Here is a 25,543-nt window from a genome sequence, read left to right on the forward strand (position 1 = left end):
AACGGTAAAATGGAGCCTTATGTCACTTACCCATTTTGACAGGTTATTTTTCTATGCTTCAGTTTCCTTAACTGTAAAGCGGGAATTATTAGGAGTTAGGAGAGGGTTGGCAGATTTCGTATAAAAACAAAACAAAGTAGGAAGTATTTCTCAAATGGAACATTCTTATGCTGAAATTCGGCTTTAACTAGACACACTTGTATTTTATCTAGCAATACTATTTTAGCATTACGGTTACAACAATGTAACCGTGAAAAGAATTTAGCCCAGTCCATTGCACTTAGTGCGCGTTCTGGAGCTCCTTATTAAATTTTGGGTCTGATTCCCAAGCCCTTTTTTTTTTTTTTTAATCTCACTTTGAGCTTAGTTTCCACATAAACTTTCAGTTAAGCGAGGGTGATACTACTGTAAATTTCTATTAGTGCTTTACCGTTTCTAGAGCTCTTTCAATTAAAGCCTGGCCAATGGCGGAAAGCTCCTGAGGAAACACACAGAGTTCGGGTTACAGAGGGCGGTCGATGCACTCACAGCACTCGCTTCTCTGACTGTCCAGCCTGGCGTCCATCCTCGCCCCGCCCAGCTGCGTCCCGCCCTCTCCCCATCTCGGCCACTCAGCGGCCGCGCCGCGCCCCGCCTCACTCCTATAGGTCCTTCCCGGACAGGCGAGGCCTTTCCATTTTCCCGCCTTCTCCAGCCCCTCCACAGCCCGAAACCTGACTGGCTCACAACATCACCGCCCTCCCTAGCGTGCGAGCCCCGCCCTTCCGGACACCGCAACCCCCTTCCTCCGCCTCCCGCCGCCTCAGCAGCCTGCCGGTTCCCAGGCCTGGACCTCGGGTAGGAGGTGGGAGGGGAGTGGGAGGGAAGGGCGGAGCCCCCCTCCGAGGAGTCGCTGGAGGCGGGGACTGGAAGGAGGGGCGGGGCTAATCGCCTTGGCGCCTCGTTGCCATGGCAGCGGGGGGAGGGCGGGGGGAGGGCGGAGGGAGGGGAGGAAGCGAACGGGAGGGGGATGTGGTACTGCTGCGGCCGCCACCGCAGCTGCCGCTGCCTGCTCGGGGCCGCGTCTTCCCGGAGGCGGCTACTGGAAGCGGCCGAGAGCAGCTGTGGTGCTCTGCCATATTGTGTCTTCCCCTACCCATCCCTCGCCCCTCCGCTGCGGCGGCCGAGCTGACGGTGAGTCCCGAGTGGAGCGGCGCCTTCCCCAGCCGGCGCTGCCCGGCATCCGTGCTCCCTGCCCCGAGCCGCGCCGCGGCTCCCGGGCTCGGAGACAGCGCGTGCGGCAGGCGCCGGGCGTGGGGCGCGGAGGCGGCTGTCCCGTGACGCGCCCGGACATTTTTGTCCCGTGATGAATTGGCGCCGCCAGGGGAGTCTTCCCTTGCGCGTGGCTTGGGTGGTTTGTGGGCTCCCGGGGGGCGGCGAACTGAGGGTAGTGCGGCCCGGTGAGGAGTTAGGAGTTTTTCTTGAGGGGTGTAATGACGGCCCGGGAGCGGGTGTCCACGGCGGAAACCGCGGCTAGTGTTGCCGGCACTTCGGAAAGGCTTGGAGGTGGCCCCGAGGACTCTTCGGGCTCGACTCGGGGCGAATCTACTGTTGAGGGAAGCGCCCCAAGCCCGTCGAGAGTCATTGCCGGAACCCCCCCCTCCCCCGGCTTGAAGTGCAGCGAGACGTGCCGGGCGTGGAGTTCTCGTCCGGCCCCGGGCGGACTGGCTGGGCCGTGCCAAGTAGAGCCCGGAGAGGCGCCGGGCGCGGCCGGCAGTGAACTCCGAACAGCCGGGCGGCCGAGCTTTGCGGTGGGCAGGGCTGGTTCATGGATGTGGGGGTGGCCGATCTCGGCACGCTCTGGCCCTTCCTCCAGCGGGCGCCCGGGGGTCCGCCGAGGGTGCTATCTCGGGGTGGGAGTGTTTCTGCTCTGCAATATGGACACTTCCTGTTCGCCGCTTCTCTTGGGCTCTCTATCTCTGCCCTTCATTTCTTTTTACTGGGAAGGCGAGAGGTCGTGAGGGCGTGTGCGAGGTCCCTCAGCCCTTCTGAGTTCGCCCCGCGGCAAAAGCCGAGAGTTTGGAACCCGGGAAGAAGGTGGGAGTCAGGGGAAAGCCGCCCATGTGTGTAGTGCTCCATTTTACTAAACTCCACCCCATTGCCCCTTTGCAGAATGCCTCTGTTCCCATCGCCGCTCACGAGAGTTAGCGTGTCTTAATTCACTGGGGGCACACTCTCGGGAATCTTCTGGGACCTGATTTCTGCTTTAAAGGCTCTTTAAAGCAGCCCCAGTACTTCGTTTTCTGTTTATAGAAAAAAAGCCTTAGCGTGCAAGGAAATGACACACAACTTCTTTCTTTCACCCCAACTCTGAGGTTGTGGGAAGAGGTCGATTGTTTTTTCCAGGTTAGTTTACACTGTTAATCCTGTCTTCTGATTGTGACAGCCACGTGGCCGACTGAGTGTCATTGAGTGCCCTAGCGCCTCTAGAGCAGAGGCTTCAGTGGCAGCCAGGGGCTTTATAGCCCTGCAGTTGCTTTGGACCCACATTTTGGTGTTTCCTGAGATGGGGAAGTGGAGAAAGCTGAATTGTTCTTCTCTATCTCTGTTCTAACCAAGTCGACTTCTCCCTGTTTTCCTGCAGTCCGTGTAAGGTGCCTTCTCCTGTTTTGATGATTTGTATTTAAAATCTAAGCAGTATTAGGTACCATTAAGGAGTGATGGGGAACAGAAGAGTACATTATGGAGTTTCTCAACTCTGGGGAAAAAAATCCGTTTGAATTTCAGAGTGGTTAATAAATTTCTAATGTAATCAAAAGTAATAACATTCTGGAGGATTTCTTTTTGATAATTTCATTATGACCTGAAAAGATGTATTACTAGTGGAAATACTTGTTCAGAGATAAAATACTTTGTTTGATTTGTGCATGGGAACTTTTTTTTTTAGGAAAGTATTAACAGCTAGTAAAGATGTTAACATCAACAGATTTAAAAGAAATGAAACTGTTTTAGAATATATAAAAGTAAGAGGCCAAGGGCTGAAGATCAAAAATAACAGAAAGCAAAATAAATATATTATTAAATGATTTTAAAGTAAGATAAGTTAAAAAATGTTGAAGATAGATATTTGGACAGTTTGGAGTTTTCAGAATTTAGGTATCAATACATACAATTTTAAGTACATACAATCTTTGATTTCATCATGTTAAATTTTGTAAATGTTTTGGCGAATTTGAATTATTTCTGTAACATATATTTTTATTTGCATCAGTTTTATTTGAAGAGTGCTAAACCACAGGAAAAATTTAGAATTATGTGGAAAAGTTATAGCAGCACCATTCATTAGAATTTTAATATGCCATAATAATGGTTTTCAGGGAAGCTAATAGCTAAAAAGATTGGAGAGGCTTCAGTGCAGAAAAGACAATGCAATTGAGAAGTGAATATGTGGGGTGGTGACCACTGAGACCAATGCATAGTTGAGAAAGAAAACTAAATGAGATGAAAAAGTACTTATATAATGGAGGAAACACTGAAAACATATGCTGGGAGATAACTACATTAATAGTTATGGGATGTAGCTATCAAATAAAACTTTACAAAGTGCCATCCAAACAAGGATTAATCTTGTTCTTGTGGCAGCTTGTATATGTGTGCCTTGCTTTTGGATTGTTGTCATTTTCGCAACTGGATTTTGCATACTTGCAAAAAGGTCCTCCGGAATAAAGGGCCCAATTCTTTGTTGATTGCTTAGGGAAGAAAAAGTGCTCTAGGATTTGATCCTTATTCTTGGGTTGAAGAGACATGATTAATACATGTGAAAAAAAATTTACAGTGTGAGATGATATAATTAGGAGTTAAATTGTATGATGCAGGCAGGTACTGTAAGAGTTGAGAAGGAAATTAGAAGGTTTGAGTGAGACAGAGGAGTAACTTCTTAGATAGAGTAAGGTTTTTGCTTTCAGAAGCCTTACCTTCATGTTAGTCCCCCTAGATTAATCTTCCTGAAGATTATATCACTTTTAATGACCAAAACCTCTTAGATCAAGAGTAATATCAAATTTCTTCTCAAGAGTTTTTGAAATTTGGACCTAGTCTCCCATCTTATCTTCCACAGGAACTGTTCATTATTTACTACTTCAACATGGTATAACAATTTACTTCTTTTTCCCTTGGCTAATGCAACATTTTTCTGTTGGAAATGCACCTACACACATCCTCTTAACCACTGAAAATCTACTCAAACTTGAGGCTTGGTTAAAATGTTAATTGTCTTGAGAACCTTGGAATCATTTTAGACCTGCCTTCCACCTCTCCAACGGATAAGTCTTATTCTCTTGGGTTGTAGCATTCTATACTACCTTGTGTGCTTTTTTTAAATAAATAGTTTTCGAGCACCTACCATTTGCCAGGCACTGTTATGGGAACTAAGGCTACAGCCTTGCAAAACAGATTCCCTATTTTTCATCCCAAGAAAATTACAAAGTCTTTGACCACCCAGAGGAGTCTTCCCCCCACCGCCCCCAGATGGGTGCTTAGTGAGTATCTGATTATTTTCTGAATAAAGGAAAGGCAGCACTTACAAGGTAGAGAGATGGATTGAAGGTGTGCATGAAGGGTATGAAAGAATAACCAATTATGGATGGCCTTGCAAACATCACTTCTGAATTTAAACATGGTTTAATCCCCCCACCCCCAAAAAAAAGATGGCATTTAAGCCTGGGAATGAGGGGATAAAGTCCTTATTTGAGGAAGGTTCATTTGACAGTGTTGTGCAAGGCTAGTTATTGACTATAGAAGGGGAATAACTTTTGAGAATGAGGTTTGGAAAGGGACCATAATCAAGAAGATGGTGAGTTTAGTTAGAGGGTAATGTGAGTAGAGGATATCAAGGTGAATATAACCTTTAATGACGAGAGATTAGAGGTGTGAGATAATTCATTCAGTATAGAGGTGACAGCTAATGTTACAATTTTTTGTTACAGAGTTACTAATTGAAGTATGGAGGCCTAAGAATGATGCTTTGGAAAACAAAAGTAAGGAGCATCTGCTTTGGTCATATGTGACTTCATAATTAATACTGTAGACTTGTTCAAAACCTTAATTCCCACTGTATGAGAGTGCTACCAAATATAAAGGATCCAGAAGAATGTTTATCACCATTCACTTCCAAAGGATTTTGATTTATATATTTATTTCTCTTGCCCTTTTTTTAAATTTAAATAAACTTTTGGTTTTAGAATAGTTTTACAATTACAGAAAGTAGCCAGACAGTAGAGTATATCTCACCCAGTGTACCCTATTGTTAACTTCTTACATTACTATGGTACAGTTGTCACAACTAAGGAAACAAAGTTGCTACTTTACTATTAACTAAATTGCATACTTAATTCAGATTTCATTAGTTTTTCCCAAGTGTCCTTCTTCTCTTTCAGAATTCTAGTATCTCACATTTTTCTTATTTTTGATGATTGTGAGAGTTTTTAGGAGTACCAGTCAGAAATCTTATAGAATATCCCTCAATTGAAAATTACCTGATGTTTTCCTCATGAGTAGACATGGGTAATGGGTTTTAGGGAGGAAGACCACAGAGGTGAAGTGCCATTCCATTCTCATCACAGCATATCAAGCGTACATACTGACAACAAAAAATTGAAAATGTTAACAGCCTTTGATTGCTTGTTTGAGGTCTTTGTCAGGTTTCATTCCCCACCCATTTATACTCTGCTGTTTGGAGTCAAATTGCCAGGCAAGGCTCATGCTCAAGGCCTTGACCTAATTTTGATTTGTGTATTTTTTTATTTCCCTCAGCCTAATTTTCCTGTCCATAAATAAACATTAAATTTGGACAGATATTTATCGAGCATCTACTGTATTTAAGTGCTGTATTTAAGTATATCGAGCATCTACTGTATTTAAGTATATCTCTTGTGGTGAACAAGAGACATCATTCTACTCTTTTGGAGTCAGCCTGATGTGAACATAAAATAGAATATATCTGCTCACCTATATAGGTCTTATTTCATTGACAGTTGTAAACGTAGTATTATTGTAAGCCTAAATGGCTAAATAAAGCTAAGTAGCCATGTAGAAATATGCTGCTATTGTAAAAGTTAAATATGTATACTATTAAAATACCCATCTTTTTGCTACCAACATGAATAATGGAAAAATATTTTGACTGTCTCCAAGTAGGTGTAGTACTGTTGTTAGCAGAATAGTTTAATTATCATTATCTTCATATCTTATCAAGTTTGCACATTGTATAAGAAAATTCTTGACTTCTTGATTGTATTTTCATAGATAATTGCTGCTTTTGCTACTTAGAGGTTTTTTTTTTCCCTCTCAGAAGTGATTTGAAAGATAATGTTAAATAAGAATTTCAGTTAATTTTTACTACTTAACTGGGTTAACTGAAAGCATTTTTACATTATTGAAATTCTCTAAAATGCATTGCTAATACATTTACACTTTTCACATTTTACAATGTTCAGCTGACTGAGTATAATTTATTATTTAAATTAGAATTTTGACACAGAGTACAGTTATTTTGAATTTTTTATATAACCTTAGAAGTAGAAAATGGAGGAAATTGATGGACTTTACATCCTTGTGGTTTATTTGTCTTAAAAGAGGAAATATAGGAAAAAAGGAAGAGATTTTTTGTAAATTGAGATTTTACTGTTCTGTCTGTCTGCCCTAAGTTTCTGTCCAATTCTTCTGTAAAAGTTCAGGTTAAATTCTTCATCTGTGCTGAGTGAGCAACACTTACTAATAATCATAGCAACAGTTCCTACCTTTTATCAAGTGCCTGCTATATTCTGACATGGTATTATATTAGACACATGAATATATAATTATCCATATTGACTGGGTAGGACATATTTTATTCTTATAAAGAAACAGAAGTTAAGTAAATACCGAGCTGGGTGTTTGAACCCAGGTCTGTCAGATTTTAAAATTTCATATTCTTTGTGCTGTGACCCTAGGTCTTTGAAAAATGGATGTTTGCCAGGAAGAGATAGATGTTTCTTTCCCAGGAAAATAAGGAAGAATACAGGCAAACTAATATTTATACAATGCTTATTCTGTGCCCAGGTGGCTCCAGTGGTAAAAGAACCTGCCTTCCAATGCAGGAGACACAGGTTCCATCCCTGGATTGCGAAAAGCCCCTGGAGGAGGGCATGGCAACCCACTCCAGTATTCTTGCCTAGAGAATTCCATGGACAGAGGAGCCTGGTGGGCTACAGCCCGTAGGGTCACACAGAATCAAACAGGAATGAAGTAACTTAGCACATTCTGTGACATGAAGGCCACTACTTTGTTCTCATAGTGAATTAAATAAGTAGTGTTATTCCTTGGGATGTAAGGGGTGAAGTCATTTGTCAGAGACTGCATAAGTAAGTTGGTAGGTGATGGGTCTGCTTGACTTCAAAGCCTTATTACTCTTTTACTTTTCTAGTACAGAATACTGCTTTATTTACTCATTTAAACATTTGCTTACTAAATGTTATGGTGTGTGGCAGAGCATAAAAATGAATGTATTTTTGTTCTGCCTCCAAGGATTTATATTCTAGTACAGCATTTCTTAAATGGATGATAGAGAATCAATATAGTAAATTGTGACCAATATTTCTTAAAAAAATACAATCAAATAGAAAATGTCAGTGTGTTGTATGTGGTAAGGGTAAAAGTGTTATTTCATTTTGTTTCAGTTATATATGCAAGCATGTCATGGTTCTCTTATAAAAATGTATTTCTTATTGTGGGATAGCATCAAAAGTTTGAAAACTGGTCTAGTGCCTGAATAATAATGGTGAATAATCAGAAGTAGCAAGTAAGTTCTATATGTCTGAGCCACCAGGGAAGCCCAAGTTCTGTAATAGGACTCTAAATAGGATGCTGAGGAAGCATGATTGGAAAAATTAAATAATTCAAGGAAGGCTGCTAGAGAGAGAACTTAGGGTGGAGAGCCTGAAATACATCTTAAGACATAAAGGAATAAAGAGAACACTGGATATTCAGGAAGCTTGGGTGGTGTGAAATAGGTGCAGACAGAAGCCAAATTTTGTATGGAATTGTCAGCCACCGTGCTAAAGATTTTAGATTTTATTAGGCCTGTGGTTTTTCTGAAGTCTCATGGCATTCTTTTGCTAAAGAACAGATAGATAAATATATTTGATTCTATCATATAATCTAGAAACAATTTTAGGAACAGAAAATTTGACCATGTAACAGGTATATAGTATAAAATGGTGTGAGCACAACTGTTGATCACAACCAAAAATATTTAAATGTTGGTGCATTTCACACAAAAATCTAGAGTTCTTTTGTCCCTTGGAAAAAATGAATATTGTGGCAGCATTGGTTTCATAGTTTTGATTGGCTGAAACTTATAAGTAACTGCCCTCTTTTGGCAGTCTCCATCTTTCTTACAGAAGACCAGCTTTACAGTTTGTTGCCTGCCTGGTTCTTGTAAGGCTTTTGAATTGTCTGCTGTGTACTGTTATTTTGTGAAATCCCTTTTAAAAAGGGGGAAAAAGAGGATTTGGGGTCTTTGAAAGATCATTCTGCCAGTATTGGGGAAGATGAATTGGAGGAGTATGAGAGGCATCTGGTTAAAATACTAAGCAGGCGGGATGTCCTTTTCTTCTTCTGTCCTTTTCTTCCATAGTACTTTGTACCTTTCTCAAAGCACTTACTGTATATAGCTTTCTCTTATCTGTGTTGCTTATTTCTTCAACTGAATTGTAAACACCTCATACATAACATGGGCATCCCAGGTGGCACTCACGGTAAAGAACCTGCCTGCCAATGCAGGAGACACTAGTTCCATCCCTGGGTGGGGAAGATCCCCTGGAAGAGGTCATGGCAACCCACTCCAGGATTCTTGCCTGGAGAATCCCATGGTCCGAGGAGCTGGGCAGGCTACAGTCCATAGGGTCACAAAGATTCAGACGTGACTGAAGTGACTTAGCACACATGCGCACATAGCACATGCTGAGTGAATGCTTGTTGAATTTAATTATGTTTATTTTTTAAATTACCATGTTTGTTTTTCTCAAAGGTGAGTTTTCTTGGCAGTTTTAGAGTATCTCTCAATGGAAAAAATCTTTTGCATGTTTTAAGTATTGCAGTTTATCCTAAGAATGAGTAAATGTCAAATACTTTTAGAGCATGTGTTACATGTAAAAAACAGATCACATCAGTTCTGTATAATAAGATGGTGGACTTTTTAATTCATTGTCCTGGTTGCCAAACATCAGGATGAAACACTGGGAAGCCTGTCTCTTGGTTTGTCCTGTAATTTTATTAAGTCATTTTGAAGGTTATTCCAAGATGTTGTTGTTACTATGTTTTGTACTGATAGCTAGAAGTAGTAATATAAAAACAAAGATTATGGCTGCTGCTGCTAAGTCACTTCAGTTGTGTCCGAATCTGTGCGACCCCATGGACGGTAGCCCACCAGGCTCCCCCGTCCCTGGGATTCTCCAGGCAAGAACACTGGAGTGGGTTGCCATTTCCTTCTCCAATGCATGGCATTGGATCATGGCATCTGGTCCCATCACTTCATGGCAAATAGATGGGGAAACAGTGGAAACAGTGACAGACTTTATTTTCTTGGGCTCTAAAATCACTGCAGATGGCGACTGCAGCCATGAAATTAAAAGATGCTTGCTCCTTGGAAGAAAAGCTATGACCAACCTAGACAGCATGTTAAAAAAAGCAGAGACATCACTTTGCTGACAAAGGTCCGTCTAGTCAAAGCTATGGTTTTTCCAGTAGTCATGTATGGATGTGAGAGTTGGACCATAAAGAAAGCTGAGCACCGAAGAATTGATGCTTTTGAACTGTGGTGTTGGAGAAGACTCTTGAGAGTCCCTCGGACACCAAGGAGATCCAACCAGTCCATCCTAAATGAAATCAGTCCTAAATGTTCATTGGAAAGACTGATGCTGAAGCTGAAACTCCAGTACTTCGGCCACCTGACGTGAAGAACTGACTCATTGGAAAAGACCCTGATGCTGGGAAAGATCGAAGGCAGGAGGAGAAGGGGATGACAAAGGATGAGATGGTTGAATGGAACCACTGACTCGATGGACATGAGTTTAAGCAAGCTCTGGGAGATGGTGATTGACAGGGAAGCCTGGCATGCTGTGGTCCATGGGGTCGCAAAGAGACGTGACTGAGCAACTGAACTGATAGTTTTTTATTTTCTAAAATTTTTAATGCTTTTTACTGTTGAAATGTACATGCTAAAAACCACCAAAGAAATGTGTAGCTTAGTGAATTATTCTAAGGCCAACATCTTTCACGTTAAGGAATAGAATTTTGCCAGCCACTTTAGATGCCCTTTTACATGCCTATTCCAAAGCATAACTCTTTCTTCAAAGAGTAACCAGTATTCTAGCTTTTCTGAAAATCACTTAAGTTTCCCAACTATGTATTCTTATACAGTATGGGTAGCCTGCTTCCTCTTTATTTCTTTCTGATTAACTTTTCTTCCTTTTCATCCTCTGTTTCTCTTAAGGCTTTGTTTGTTTATTTTTTCTCGTATTTCTTTACTTCATTTCTGAAACAGGTTTTTTTTCCCCTTCTTTTATTTCAGATTCTTGAGCTCTGTTTTATTTCTGAGCTTTTCTAATTCTGATATGTTTTTTTTCATGTCTTATGTAATTTTTTAAGCTCATTTTTGTATTTGTATTGTAGTAAGAACATTTAACATGAGATCTACTGTCTTAAAATTTTAAGTGTACAATACAGTATTGTTAACTATAGGAACTCTGTAGTACAGCACATCTCTAGTATTGAACGTATTCATCTTGTGTGCTGGAAACTTTTACCCATGGTCCCTGTTTCCCCCCTGCTTCTGAATTTAACTATTTTTCTGTTTCTCTTATTGTAACTTTGTGTGATATTCTTTCTCAATGCTTTTCATCATTTCTTTACATGAAACTAGTTTTCTTGAACTTCTGGGAGGAGGCTTGGTTCTAAGACCTCTTTTAACTTCACAGTCCTGTGTTTTTTGTTGTTGTTGTTCATGATTTTAAAAATGGTGAATGGCTTTCTGAGATTTCCCGGCTCTGTTCTACTCTGGTATTCTGTCTGGACTCTCTTTTATCTCTTTTTTCCCTATCCTGCTTAATTTTTTTGCCATTCCTAGTACTTCCTCTTAAGCTTAGAGTTTGTCTTAGAAGAGAGCCCCAAATGTCAAGTTTTGAATGCTCAAAGGGACTAGATTGTTCCATGCTTATAGGAACTGTAGCCTTACTGTGGTCTCCTTGCATTTACCTACTTTTGAAATAGTTTCAGCTTTCGTTCAGTACAAACTGCCCGTCAGTAGTTTCCAGCAAATACTGGCTATTTTGTTGTTTTGTTCTCAAGTCCCTCCTTGCTTCCCTCTGTCTTCTCTCACCTAGACACTGACAGAAAGTAAGACTGTGGACTGTTGGTGATTTGTTTAGGCCCTTTGTATTTTGGGGTTGGTGGGGAGACTTTGTTAAACATAGTTTTGTAGATATCCGTATTACCTGTGGGTTTGGGGTTTGCTCTCTAGTTGCTCACTCTGTTTTTATGTGAAGATTTTCAAGGAATCAAAATTTGTTACCACCAAAGTTAACATCTTCTCAAAATCCTTTTCCTAATTTAATTTGGGGAGTGCACATGTCTTTTTCCCCTCGAATCTTAACAAAAAACTTTCATTTCTTCTGAAATTATTGCCACTTAATACTGTCCACTGATTGTAGGTACATGTCACGAAATTCTGAACCTGTTGTTTTGCCCTGATTATTTCTTTGTAATTAAGAGAACCTTTAAGAATCTATTAAAGATCCTTTGGGAAATTGTGACAGGGTCATGGGCTTGTCTTTCTGTTGTACATGTACAAGTGTTTGTGCTTTGACTTTTAATGCTTTAGCTTTTTCCAATATTTAAAAGCTAACCTACATTTAGATTACCATACAGTGATACACCTAGAACCATTCTTAAATTATGGAGCAAAAATTGGGTTAAATACTAAGAATCAGATGCATGTAAGTTAATAATTGCAGTATGAGACATGCGCTTCTAGACATAGATTCTAGTGCTGTGGAAACACAGAGTAAGAACTTTCCCCAAGGAATGGGATTGAGTGAGGTGGGTTTTATAGTCATAATGGGGGTTTATTAATGCTGTGTCAGTACCTTTAATAACTCATTTTCCCTATTTTGTCAGACTTTTCCTTTGGTAGTTCTTTATACAAATGGATTAATAGTAAGCTTCCTTTAATTGCAACTTCAAAATAGCATATTGTTCACATGGAATTAAAATAATTGATGTCTTAAAGTTTTCTTTTGTGATAAAATTTCTTAAGTAGAGAAGTGAAATTTAGGAAGTGAAAAGATCACAGAGCATAGTGGAACATAGTATCTAACGTAATATTATCATTGCAGTATAATTTAAATATAATTTTAGCTTTGTGTTTCTTGTCTAGTGGCAGCAAGTTAGAACCAAGTTGTACTTGCTTGAAGTATTCTTAGGTGTGTTGAGCCCATTAGTTCCTAGTCTCTTCTGGGTTCTATTAGTTTTTTATTTACTTTATAATATAGAACTTCAGTGTTTATAAAGGGATTTCATGTTGATTATTTCTTTTGCACTGTTGACACAAATAACTACTGTAAAAAGAGGACGTATAAACACATTTAGAACATTGTAAGAGAGACTGAAAATCCCTAAGAGAAGTTCAGGTGGGAATTACATGGAGGAATTGTCATTAAATGAGGCCATAAATATTAGGGTTTTGACTGAATAGTGGTAGGGAGGGTAAACAATCCAGATGTTGCAAGGGAAAGATTCTATTTAATAATATATATCTTTAATAATTTAACATAAATATATCTGACTTTAGTAAGTGTTCATATAAGCTTAGTTTAGTCCTATTTTAAAGAGGACTTAATTTTATGTTAACTTACCATTACTTTTGTGGGGGTGTTTGTTTTTATTTACCTATTTATTTTTAACTGCTGGGTCTTCGATGCTCCATGGACTTTTCTTCAGTTGTGGCAAACAGGGGCTACTCTCTGGCTGTGGTGTGCGGGCTTCTTACTGCAGTGGCGTCTCTTGTGGAGCACAGGCTCTGGGGAGCCTGAGTGCCAGCAGCTCCTGCATGTGGGCTCAGTAGTTGAGGCTCCCAGCACTCCAGGACGGGCTAAGGCAGTTGTGGTACACGAGCTTAGTTGTGTGCGTGGGATCTTCCTGGATCAGGGATTGAACCTATGTCTCCTGCACTGGTAGGCAAATTCTTTACCACTGAACCGCCAGGGGAGCCCCTGTATTGTTTTTAGAATTACATAAAAAATCAGTATATCAAATCAGCCATATACAGTCTTTAAGTTCTAATTTTGCTTTCCAAATTTGTTATGGGGGCATTAGTAATGTAAGATATCACTGTTTGCCTTTATTAAATTTATTTTGATCATGAATGTGCTTTTAAAAGATGCTTATTTTCAGTGGAACAATTTAACTTACTGTATACTTACTGCATGGCTGACTAATTATGGCTTATATTCAAAGCACTGAAAGCCATATTACCCATAAATAAATTTTGGTGACAAAGATTACCACCTGTTTGTATTCCTATGCCAACCGAATTTATCTTTTTACTTTAGGATGTTTGATCTGTTGATTTTTCAGGTTTCTGAAACTTTGTTCCTTTCAAAATAGCTTTTCAAGTACAGTTATAGTGCTATCGAAAAACTGAAGTGCCTGTTGGCTTCCTGGTTACAATATGGTGACATTACTTCTCATTCTACATGGTAAAGGTATTTCCTTCCATTTGTGTTTTATTTACTTTTCTGTACTGTTTTTTTCAGCTTCTATGCACTTTTCTTCAGACGTGACATTGATCGTCATCTCAAAGGTTGAGAAGATGGGTCTTCCAAGCTAGATTTACACCAAAAGCTAGTAGTGCTTTTTTTCTATCATGTTTCATAACATGTAAGATACACTCGTGCTGTGTTTTAGATACTAATAGAAGTTACAAATTATTTTGTCATCACCTTATCTGATTCTTTTCAACCCCATGGACTGGGACTCACAGTCCCATCAGGCTCCAACTGTCCATGGAATTCTCCAGGTGAGAATTCTGGAGTGGGTAGCCTTCCCTTCTCCAGGGGATTTTCCCAAATGAGGGGTCAAACCCGGGTCTCCTGCATTGCAGGCAGATTCTTTACCATCTGAGCCACCAGGGAAGCCTTTAAAAGCATTTATTCAGTTCAGTTCAGTTCAGTCACTCAGTCGTGTCTGACTCTTTGCGACCCTGTGAATTGCAGCACGCCAGGACTCCCTGTCCATCACCAACTCCCAGAGTTCACTCAAACTCATATCCATCGAGTCAGTGATGCCATCCAGCCATCTCATCCTCTGTCGTCCCCTTTTCCTCCTGCCCCCAGTCCCTCCCAGCATCAGAGTCTTTTCCACTGAGTCAACTCTTCGCATGAGGTGGCCAAAGTATTGGAGTTTCAGCTTTAGCATCAGTCTTTCCAAAGAACACCCAGGACTGATCTCCTTTAGAATGGACTGGTTGGATCTCCTTGCAGTCCAAGGGTTAGAAATACCTATTTTTCTCAACAGAGAAAATTTTCACTCAAGTTAGATCAATTGTGGAACTATTTTTTGAAACCAGTGTTTCTCTGTGAAAGGCGGGTTATATGCTAGGGTTCGTTTAAAAAAAAGGGTAATTTGGTCTTTATACAGAGAATATCATGTTTCTTTACTGGTTAGAAGCTAACACCTTTCTTTCTTTTTTTTTTTTTAACTTACAAAGCTATTGCTTCATTTTAACATCTCCAAGAAAGAAATGAACAACTGAGACCCTTTTTAATGTTTTAAAGATAAGTGCTGCAACAGTGTGTATGGAAACTCTATACTGTGTGCAGATAGCACAGAATTGTTCAGATAGAAGTGGCATTTGAACCATGGTTTACACAGTGTATCTGGGCAAGTTGATTTAGGGGATAAGTGGATTTGGTGGAAGATTACCACAAAAGTTCCCCCTCCCCTCCCCGATTTTAGTGTTTTCTGCCATTTATTTAGCATGAGTTGGTCAAAGGTTTTTCCCTCATTCAATTTTCTTTTTTTTTTAATCCCTATTTGAAAAAGTTTCCCTATGAGACAAATGTTTGACCCTTTTGTATTCTGTGTCCTCCCCTCCCTTTCCCTTTCTTGACTGGAAAATGCAGCTGCACACATTTTTTGTTTAGAGACAATGGATCACATGCTGTGTCACCTAAATCTATGACCAAGAGGCAGTTTTATCCCTCAGAGACCGAAATGCTTCAGTTGTCCTGGATATGTGACATCACGTAGCATTATAATCAAACATGCGTCTTTTTGCAGTCGTACTTTAGGGATTTGAACCTATCCTGTACTCTCAATATTGGATTTTACAGGATCAGTTCAGTTCAGTCGCTCAGTCATATCCGACTCTTTGTGACCCCATGAATCACAGCACGCCAGGCCTCCCTGTCCATATTTATAACAGAGAACCTTTAAAACAAAGAATGTATTGTAGGAAAAGGTTGTGAGTTCCTTCAATATGGCTTATTTTTTTTTCTTACCTAAGAGTTACCAAAGTTATCAGATATTGTGAGCTAGTAGAATATTAAAGTTTTTAGCATTGTATTTGTTACACAATGCCTTGCAAATAGTATGTGCTCAATAAGTGTTACAGTATTATTACTACCAGTGTGGTAAATTAGCAAAAAAATTGTTTTCGTGATTTAAAAATGATGAACTTGAGATTTTGAAAATAGTATCTGTAAACTGCTAAAATATTTAATGATGAGCTTGTTGTAAGCTTATTGTATTGCTGAGTCAATCTAGTAAATGTAGTACTATGGCTTCCAGTCTTGAGTAGTGGTACATTTTATAGCTAATTAATAAAAATGGTTTATTCCTAAGGAGATGAAGATGAGGAAAGGAGGGGAAATTGAATGGAAATTCCTTTTATTATATAGCATATCTTAATCAGAGACCAAGCTTAAATCACAGTAAATAACTGAAGTAACTGCCAGGCAATTCTGATAAAATTCATAAACATCTTGGATTTCTGTGTTATACCTTAACTCTGTGGTAGATGTTTTCTGTGGAAAGCATTGTTTAGTCATCTGAGCTAAGTGAATGACAGCTTGTTTCCCCTTGCTAGGGTTACCATAGCCTGTCAGATGATGTTTTATATTGGTTACCTTAAGGTGATTGGATGGAAAAGCCACAAGTCTGAGAAGGGGCCTACTCTCTGTTTGCTCTTTTGACACTTCTAAGATTGTTTAATTTACTGGTAACAATAAGTTCTTGGTGAGAGGTAAAATGACAAGTCAATAGACATGTTTCCAAATGTCTTAAGAGCATGTAAAAAGACATAATTAGAGATTGTACGTGTATAAAATTAAATATAACCAAATATTATACTCATTTGTCAAAAGTTTTAGCAATTTGGATGTTTAAAATGTTTATAGTGAGACTGATTTTAAATAGGAAGCTAGACTAGTAGGGTGAAAATGGTGAGAAACAGCTTTGTTTGTAGTTCAGATGCTGCCATATAGCTTGAGATTATCCATCCCTTGCTTTAAGCATGGGACTGACTGGAAGCCTTCTTCAGGGCCTCTCGGTATGATTGCTCAAGAGGGTTTCAACTTCTTTCCATTTCTAGTAGAACATAACAGATGGCGTGGTTCCTTTTCACTCCAGTGTAGTAAAAGTTTTTTAGAAACAGCAAAATGATTTTTCTCATTTATCCTTTCTGTATAATGAGGAAAGAAATATTCAGTGATGTTCAGGGGTATAAGAAAAAAATAAATTGTAATAAATTTGCTTCCTGGTGGTTCAGATGGTAAAGAATCTGCCTGCAATGCAGGAGACCCAGGTTTGATGCCTGGGTCAGGAAGAGCCCCTGGAGAAGGGAATGACTACCTACTTCAATTATCTTGTCTGGAGAATTCCATGGACAGAGGAGCCTGGCATAGTACATGGGGGTCACAAAGAGTCAGACATGGCTGAGCAACTAACACAAATGCACATCAAAAATTAGCTATTTTTTGATATCTTTTTTCAATACTACTCTTCATTTCCTAAAAACAATTATTATATGATATAATGAATTAAATATAAATTTACAATTAAAAAATTGTCTTACAAACAACTTACAGATATAGGGTTCTAAGAACTATGATATAGGTAAGATAAAAACTTAATTAAAATTGAAAAATGTAACATGAAACTCTAGAATAATTTGAAAAGGACTTTTAAAAATTATTAAACACATTTATAGAACTGAATTAATTGCAATTAATTCCTTATTTGCCATGGATTTATTTTAATAAGGTATACATGAAAAAGCTTTTATGTTCATGGGAATTGCTGGACTGAGAGCCTGATTTTGGGGGTTGTTTAATTTTATATACATGAGTCCATATTTTTAAGGTACTATAGATATTATCCAGAAATTTACAATATAGTAATATTTTGAAAGAAATTATTTTGTATATTTTAACTTGGTGAGAATTCTGTCGATTCAGGATAGTAGATTCTGAACTAGTTGGATATAAATAAAGCTATGTATGTAGATGGGGCTTCCCTGGTGGCTCAGTAATAAAGAATCCACCTGCCAATACCGAAGACCCAGGTTTGATCCCTGGGTCAGGAAGATACCTGAAGAAGGAAATGGCAATCCACTCCAGTATTCTTGCCTGGGAAATCCCATGGACAGAGGAGCCTGATGGGCTATGGTCCACGGGACTGCAAGAGTTGGACATGACTTACCGACTAAACAACGACATGTATGTATGTATATTATTGTCCTGTTTGATTATAGCATTATATTGCCACTGCCTCTTTTATTATTCAGAATGTCGTTACTAGTGAAAGCTTAGCATACTTCATTTCATAGGTAGTGTACTTGGTTTGTTTGTTTTTATATATAAATTATTGTGTATTAGAATGTTAGCATTAGGCAGAGCTGTTAATAAAGGAACGTAAACTCTTCAGGGGCTATTAATAGCAATCAACTTTAAAAAGTTCTGAAAGTTTATATATGGTTTAAATTCTTTTAGATTATTAAACTAGAAAGATTTGAAGAAAGATTCTGTCATGCAGCACGATTGGTAAAAGATTGACATAACAGAGTTCATGGAAACAGTAAAAGGAAGTGAAAGTCACATCATAAAGAACATGATGAAACTGTTATTGCAGCACTCTTCTGAGAAGTCCTAATTTGTGCCATACCAGCGGGTGTCATTAGTTTAGAAGGAGGCCCTCCTTAATGCTAGAACTTTTTTAAAACTTCTAAACTTTAGAACATAAAATATTGTTATGGATCTTATACTCTACTTTTTAAATTTGAGAGATACAACATTTATATATATATACTGCTTTAGAAAGAAAGCTAATAATAGTTTAAAAATTAATCATAGTAATAATAATTAGACTTTCCTGGTGGCTCAGACAGTAAAGCATCTAGTATTAATTACCAGCTAGTATTCATTGTGTCCTTACTCTCTACCTCTGTTCTAAGTCCTTTATATTCTCATTTAGTTTGTACTGACAATCTTATGAAAGTAGGTACTGTTAGAATTCTACATTGATAGGTCTTCTAGTCTGTTGAGTAGCAGAGCTGGATTTGAACCCCGGAGTATCTCTTCACAACTCATGCTTCCTCTTAAACCCTCTGCTTCACTGCCACCAGATTCTAATATTAATAATAATGATTTCTATTTTATGACTTATAATATGAAATTGTCTTATCTTTCACAATTTTAACTTCAAATGTACTGCCTCCTCACGTTTCTATTCAGTATTTTCTAGTATTACATACATTTATTCCTTTCTCAAGGAAGAAGCCTTTCATTGTATAGTTGTACACTATTTTACCATATAACTAACAACTGTGACAACAGACCTGTGAGTGTAGTAGGAATAAAAGGTTTCTTCTTGAAGGACCAGGAGAGATCATTCTGAATAGTATAACTTTTATACCTCTCTTTTTCTCTTTTATCACATTACTTTATGTAAAGACATTATACTTATAATCCAATATAGCTAATATGTTATCTTTGGAATATATTTAAAATTCCTATATGCATTTAGGTATTTCTGGCATTTTAAAGTTCATATTATAGTATATTTCCTGCTTAACAGGAGATTATTTATTCTGTATCCTCAACTGTTAAATTATAAGTAGACAAAAAGGGTCTCCTAAGTAGTTGGGAAGAAACTTTCAAAGTTTATGCACTAAATTCATGTACCTTAATGTGGACTCTTTGCCCTTATCAAATCTGTATGAAATTCTAATGAAACTTAGCTGGCTTTCCAGTCTATAGCAGATAATGTTTCTATAATTGTATTTCCATGTTTTTAATAGAATGCTCTGAAAGCCAAATTTTCTTTTAACCCATTGAGTGGTAAAACATAATATGAACTGATAGAAGACTATTGATGGCCTTTATTTACTCCCTTCTTAGTGTGAATATACATTTTTCTGCAGAAATATTAACATCTTTCTTATGGGGTCCTGTCTCAGACCTCAATGACACGTCGTATAACATATCACATATACATCGTAGTCTCTTTCTAAAATCCAAAATACTCTATAAATTCTGAAATATATCTGCCTTCAAGGATATTAGATAAGGGATCATATACCTGTATAATCAGATACAGTGACTACAGTACAACTGAGAACTAGCATATAGAACTAAGATTAGTCCAGTAACTCAAGCATAGCAAATGTGAGACCTTTCAGTGTAAAGCAGTGTTTGTAACTGGAATAATACATAGATCTCTTTTAAAGAAAATAATTATAGATTCCATTTTTAGAATCACTGACTTTAGTATCTGAAGTAAGTTTATTTTTGTCTTTTTTTCCTTTATATTGCTTCTGAAATGAAAGCACAAAATGAAAATTTTTAAAACTTGTATCCCCGAGAGTTTATCAATGGCACATACTAATTGAGAAATACTGAGAAAGTGGCAAATAGTCCTATATACTTGAACAATCCCTGTGAGTATTATTCTTTGCCAAATCTTTGTTTACAATAGTCTGAATCATGTATGTGTTAAGTAGCTTCAGTTGGGTCCGAGTCTTTGTGACCCTATGGACTATAGCCCACCAGGCTCCTCTGTCCATGGGATTCTCCAGGCAAAAATACTGCAGTGGGTCGTCATGCCCTCCTCCAGGGAGTCTCCCAACCCAGGGATCAAACCTGCATCTTCTGTGGCTCCTACATTGCAGGCAGATTCTTTACCGCTGAGCCACGGGAGAAGCCCTTCATATATGCAACTAGGAGATACACAAACATTAGTGGAGTTGGGAAGGCTAAGATTTTTCTTGCAAGCCACCAAGCATTTCTGAACACTTTGAGTGTTTTTGCTATGTGCCAGACAGCCTGGCACTTGGATGAAGAGGTGAGAGGAAAGTGGAGCAGGGTTGGGATGGAGAGAGTGGGCTTCGGAAAACGCAGGTGTTGTCCTGGATGCACTGCCTCACAGGAAATGGTTTTGGCAAAATCACTGGCTCTGAGGCTATTTCTTCCACAGTAAAATGAAAGGGTTGGAGTATATCTCTTGGCCCCTGTTCGCTTTGGTGTTCTGTGACCTGCTGCCATGGAAACAATACAAACATTGAAGTGGGGCTTAAACCTCACCTTCCACTTGGAACCACATTTTCCCTTTGACTCCTAAGGCTTCTAGATCTGCCTCAACTATGAGAGACATTAGAGGAAAGGACACAAAGGTAGACTGAGTCAAGACCTGCCAGTGGGGGCCCCAGCGAGGATCGGGCCCCCAGCGTGAATCATAGTTAAGGGGTCAAAATATTTTTCCTATATTTAAAAAGTATGATTTTTAAAGGGGATGAGAAGAAGCACCCTCTTGAACAAAAAATGTACACCTGACTTTTAATTACTACCTTTCACCTCCAGGGAACTGTCTTCTACCTACGACCAGCTGGCAATCACTGTCATTACGAGCAACTCTTAGTGATAGTAAGTCAAAGTTCTCAAATGTAGGGAAGCAGAAGAAACTTAAGAACCAGTGCTCTGAAATATGGGATAATTTACTTCAGAGATATTTCCATCAGAAACTAATGTTAACATGTGTTTCCAGCGACATGGCGAACTAAGTACCTGGAGCAGCCTTTCTGCTGAAAACAACCTAAAATGCTGGATCAAATTCATCAGTGCTCATGCCCAAAAGTAAAGACTGTTTAAACCAAATATTAATTGGAAACCCAGTGAGGTAAGCTGAGTACTGAAGCTGGCTGTTGCCTTGAAGGTATTTACCAAGTCAAGTGAGCTTCTGTTTTCATGGCCTTGTGGGGGCTCAGGGATCATGAATCAAAACCCAGAGCCAGCTAAAGTAAAAACATTTAGGTCTTCCCCGGTAATAGCGCTTTACCATAGGTATAAGAGTGATCTAGAAATTCTTTCCCAACAAAGAAAGTTATCTTTCTAGAATATTGCTGTGAACAGGAAAAATAAATCTCTACTGAAAATTTGTTACCACAAACCAGCCCTGACACTTGTTTGCAGCTTGAATTCACATTAGACCGAAAGCTAAGAATTTTAACTGATCCTGGATTGTTGCTACTCCCAGGGGCCTGACAGAAGTAGCACAAATCATAATTGTGAAAGAATTCCTGTTGGTAAAGTTTTAATGAAAAAATGAGATGCTTAAAATAAAAGTTTACAAACCATCTAAGGAAATAGGGCACAATGTAAGAGAATCTGTATTCAGACCTACAGTTAGATCATGTCTTGGGGTTATCAGATATAAAATATAAAAGAAGTATATCTAATATGTTCAATGAGGAAAAGAGCAAACATTTTGTAAAAGAATCAGAAGTTCTAGAAATGGAAATATATAGTAACTGAAATTAGAATACAAGGGATAGATAAAAGCAAATAGACCCCATTGGAGAAAAAAATGGTATAACAAAAGATAAACCTGAAGAAATACAGAGAGACAAGAAAATGAAAATTATAAAAGAGGTTAGTAAAGGGGAAATATTTAAGAGAAAACATGGAGCGCTTTGAAAGGATTATCAGTTTTCGATAGCAATAATGGAAATAGAGACCATGAAACTAATAAACTCAGTGAAAATAAATCTAGAAACTGACCTACTCTGAAGTGAAAGTGTTACTCCCTCAGTTATTTCCAACTCTTTGCGACCCCATGGATTGTAGCCTGCCAGGCTCCTCTGTTCATGGATTCTTCAGGCAAGAATACTGGAGTGGGTTGCCATTGAACTACTCTAATTCAACCCAGAATTCTATAGCTAGCAAAAAAAATAACTTTTGAGAACAAGGGCCAAGTAAAGACATGCTCAGAGAAATTTGAAAGTTCACTAGCAGACCGCTTTTTTTTTTTAGATTGAAGTATGATTGATTCAGTGTTAATTTCTGCTATTTAGCAAAGTGATTCAGGTGTACATATATGTATATTCTTTTTCATATTCTTTTCCATTATGGTTTATGAAAGGATATTGAATATAGTTGCCTGTGTGATAAAATAGGACCTTGTTTATCCATTCTGTATATAATCATTTGTGTCTGCTAACTCCAAACTCTCATGCTGTCCCTCCCCCACCTCCCTAGCAGACCATTTAAAATAGAAGGAAAATGGTCATTGAAAGTCTGAGATTCAGGAAGGAATGATGATCAAAGGACAGTGGTAAGTGTATGTTAAAGAAGTGTAATTTAATTTTCAAAACTTGTATAAACAACAATAATAGTGTCTTAAAAGACGCTTACTCCTTGGAAGGAAAGTTATGACCAACCTAAATAGCATATTCAAAAGCAGAGACATTACTTTGCCAACAAAGGTTCGTCTAGTCAAGGCTGTGGTTTTTCCTGTGGTCATGTATGGATGTGAGAGTTGGACTGTGAAGAAGGCTGAGCGCCGAAGAATTAATGCTTTTGAACTGTGGTGTTGGAGAAGACTCTTGAGAGTCCCTTGGACTGCAAGGAGATCCAACCAGTCCATTCTGAAGGAAATCAGCCCTGGGATTTCTTTGGAAGGAATGATGCTAAAGCTGAAACTCCAGTACTTTGGCCACCTCATGGGAAGAGTTGACTCATTGGAAAAGACTCTGATGCTGGGAGGGATTGGGGGCAGGAGGAGAAGGGGACGACAGAGGAAGAGATGGCTGGATGGCATCACGGACTCGATGGACGTTGAGTCTGAGTGAACTCCGGGAGTTGGTGATGGACAGGGAGGCCTGGCGTGCTGCGATTCATGGGATTGCAAAGAGTCGACACGACTGAGCGACTGAACTGAACTGAACTGATGGGGTTAAAAAAAGCTAGAACGAAAATAGCAGTTATTTTAGTTATCTACTAAATGCCAGTTATTTTATAAACTGGGAGGAGGTGATTTGAGCTAGTATTCAAAAGATCTTTTTATTACTGAGGAGAAGATTAAAAGTAACTTTGGATTTTGATAAGTATGTGTGGTAGAAAATTTTAAGTAACACTTAAGTAATAGAAATACATAACTTCCAAACTAGTAGATGATGAAAAGGTGGAACCAGAAAAAAATAATCCCAAAGAAGGCAAGCGGGATAAGAGAGAAGGAAACAGAATGCAATAATAAGATGATACAAGTAAATCTCATATCAGTGCCTTACATTTTAAAATGTTTAGCTATATGGGAGTTAGTACAGACTACAAAGAAACAATGAAGAAGGAAATGGCAACCCACTCCAGTATTCTTGCCTGGAGAGACACATGGACAGAGGAGCCTGGTGGGCTACAGTCCATGGGGTTGCAAAGAATCAGACATGACTTAGTGACTAAACAACAAAGAAACAAAAGGAAAACATGTTGTAGGTAAAATGATGGAAAAAGATATACCAGGCAAATATTGCTGCTGCTGCTGCTAAGTCACTTCGGTCGTGTCCGACTCTGTGCAGCCCCATAGATGGCAGCCCACCAGGCTCCCCCATCCCTGGGATTCTCCAGGCAAGAACACTGGAGTGGGTTGTCATTTCCTTCTCCAAATGCATGAAAGTGAAAAGTGAAAGTGAAGTCGCTCAGTCGTGTCCGACTCTTAGCGACCGCATGGACTGCAGCCCACCAGGCTCCTCCATCCATGGGATTTTCCAGGCAAGAATACTGGAGTGGGGTGCCATTGCCTTCTCCAGGCAAATATTAATGAAATGAAAACGGGGATGTCATTTGAAATAGACTTTTAAGGCAAGTAGAATTACTAGAGATAAAAGAGTTGATACACAACAGTATATGTTTCACTTCTCCATCAATATATAGAAGTTTTAAATTTGTATGCAACTAATACTCAAAACCACAAATAAAATATATTAATACCACAAGGAAAAATTGACAAATTTCACCAGTGTAGTGGGAGATTGTAATATATCTAACTCATTAATTGGTAAAGAGAGCAAACCACCCCCCCCCAAAAAAAAATCAGGAATATAGAAAACTTAATGTAGTTAACAAGCTTGATCCAATGGACATATATTGCATCCAATCACTGTAGAAACATCAGCTGAATCATCATGAAAATCAACACCTACTGGACCATCAAGCAAGTTTCAACAAATTTCAGAGGGTTAGTATGCTATAAATCATTAAAGTTAGAAATCAATAAGAAAAAAAATCCCATGGAAATTAAAATATATTCTGTTAAATAACTTACATATGAAAAAGGAAATGTTAATGGAACTCTTGCTGCCCTTTGTCTAGAAAGTGTTAAGTCATTCCTCAATTTTGCGTGTGGCAAACACAATCCTGAGAAATGGGTCACATAAAGGTCTTTCATTCTTGGCATGCCTAGTGAGAATGTTAGAGTGCTAAGAGCCAATGATGGATTGGTTCTCCCAACAGAAAAGACAAAATTTTTAGTAAATGATGCTGGAACAATTGTGTATTCATATGTAAAAAATGAAATTGAATTTTAAAAAATACATCCATACATTTTGGGGGTGAAACTGAAGACTTAAATGTGAAAGGTAAAAGCTATAATACATATAGAAGACAGTATGGGATAAAACTTCTATGAATTTTGTATACAGAAGAAATTCTTAAATGAGAAACACTATAGTAACTATATAAAGAAAAGAGTTAATTCACCCTATTAAAGTTGAGAACCTTTTCATTAATAGGCAACAAAAAGACAAGCCATATAAATAGGGAAAGATATTTGCATTACATATAAAAATTAGTATCCAAACAATACAAATGGCTTCAGTAGACACTTAATGGAAAGGGGCACACACACAAAAATTTTATATATATATATATACACACACACACACACACACGTTTGCCTTCTAGGTTTCTTTTGTATGTGAAGAGATAGTCAACTCCATTAATAATATGGGCAATGCAAATTATACCACAAGGAGATACAAATTCACAGTCATCAGGTTGGCAAAAATTTTTTTTGATGGGTTCATGGAGCAAACAGTATACTTGTACATTCCTGGTAGTAATCTGTCCTTAGCAGTTAAAGTTGAAGAAAAGAATACTCTGACCCAGTGACTCTGCTGCTTCACATGTATTGTGCTTTTAGA

General features: G+C 38.6%; 1 protein-coding gene across 4 annotated transcripts in view; it reads left to right on the plus strand.

Annotated features, from left to right (window-relative positions):
• The first annotated feature begins 720 nt into the window (after positions 1–720).
• Positions 721–25,543, plus strand: part of FOXN2 (forkhead box N2) — a 59,230-nt gene continuing 34,407 nt past the window's right edge. The window contains exons 1-2 of one of the 4 annotated variants that reach the window (XM_019970121.2): positions 996–1,173; positions 4,965–5,015. The gene's annotated coding sequence lies outside the window, so the exon portion shown is untranslated. Of the gene's footprint in view, positions 838–995; positions 1,174–4,964; positions 5,016–21,114; positions 21,247–25,543 lie in introns of those variants that run through there. The other 3 variants (XM_070798614.1, XM_019970122.2, XM_019970120.2) reach the window with 3 other exon arrangements.

Source organism: Bos indicus, chromosome 11 (genome assembly GCF_029378745.1).
Source record: "Bos indicus isolate NIAB-ARS_2022 breed Sahiwal x Tharparkar chromosome 11, NIAB-ARS_B.indTharparkar_mat_pri_1.0, whole genome shotgun sequence".
Lineage (NCBI taxonomy): Eukaryota > Metazoa > Chordata > Mammalia > Artiodactyla > Bovidae > Bos > Bos indicus.